The 1,178-nt window shown below is 37.5% G+C and overlaps 1 protein-coding gene across 7 annotated transcripts in view; it reads right to left on the reverse strand.

Moving 5' to 3' along the window:
• Nucleotides 1-1,178, reverse strand: part of LOC101845881 (lanC-like protein 3) — a 9,616-nt gene that overhangs the window by 6,706 nt on the left and 1,732 nt on the right. The window contains exon 1 of one of the 7 annotated variants that reach the window (XM_013088222.2): nucleotides 892-987. The exons of 4 other annotated variants lie outside the window; for them this stretch is intronic. The gene's annotated coding sequence lies outside the window, so the exon portion shown is untranslated. Of the gene's footprint in view, nucleotides 1-518; nucleotides 682-891; nucleotides 988-1,178 lie in introns of those variants that run through there. 2 more of the 7 variants (XM_005108648.3, XM_005108647.3) reach the window with 2 other exon arrangements.

Consider the following 1,178-nt stretch of genomic DNA (forward strand, 5'->3'; position numbering starts at 1 on the left):
TTGCACTCTATGAAAATAATACTTTTTAAACTTTTAACTGCATTTCTTCAACTTAGGTAAGAGTTGTAGAAGAGAAAGAGTAAGTTAAAGAGTGAAACTTGTAGCCTAAAAAGTAGGCCTTCAAGTATCATCATTATGTTGCATTAATTAAAGTTACTTCTCCAAGATCATATATATTTAAAGTAACTTGGACTTGACAACAATAACTGTGGAAAAAGTAGGACTTATCAGCCTCTCGATAGGCCTGCTAATCCTAAACATAATTTCTCATTCAATACTAGGCTAACTGAAATTTGACTAATTTGAAAATTGTCACAGAAGTAACTTTTACTTTCTGCAAGCCACATATGTATAATTTATAAATAGAATCTAATATTGAAGCCTCGGCCTCAGCAGGCTTATAATATAAATAATCGGAGGCATCCTATTGGAAAGCGGTGTAGAAACTTGTTCGGCTTTTACTTGCCCAAACCTTTATATGTCAGATCTAAGGTCATTGATTGAGCATTACAACTTACTTAAACTACTGACGGTGACAGGATTTCAAACTACTGCGTTACAGAGCAAGATGTTTAATGAATTAATGCGGCCCAATACTTGACCCTTAGATTAAAACAGCATCATCGTTGCCTCGTTACTTTACAGTGGGTTACAAACTTCGTTTCATGGAAAATTAAAAACCGTAATATTTACAGGCCTACTCTTAAAAACGAGGAGCGTTCCCCACAAAATTTACGAAAAAGGTTATTTTTACGTTTACGCTTAACTCTAACGGCCAAACAAATTTCAGACCCAGCACATAATAATGCGATCAATCACGAACGTGCCACAATCGCAGGGTCTACACTATAATATCGTTGCTACAACATTGTTCCTTGTCGTTGGTAATACCGTGTTACTTCTACAATTTGCATATTATATATTCAGACACAGGTGTCTCCTTGCTTTGCTGTGTAGCGCGAATACGTCGCGCTGTCGCTGTGACAGAAGTAGCCTAGGCCTAGGAGGGTGTATAATAAGCGTGTAGATATACGATTAGATCTATGTGCGTCACATAGACTTATGCACATATTATTATGATTGGTGAACAAGTCTCCCTTCCGCGTTTTCTACAAGCATAGGGGAGGCTATGGGATGTGGACATCTCTCTCTCTCTCTCTCTCTCTCTCTCTCTCTCT

This window comes from Aplysia californica, unplaced genomic scaffold (assembly GCF_000002075.1).
Source record: "Aplysia californica isolate F4 #8 unplaced genomic scaffold, AplCal3.0 scaffold00705, whole genome shotgun sequence".
In the NCBI taxonomy this organism is placed as follows: Eukaryota; Metazoa; Mollusca; class Gastropoda; order Aplysiida; family Aplysiidae; genus Aplysia; species Aplysia californica.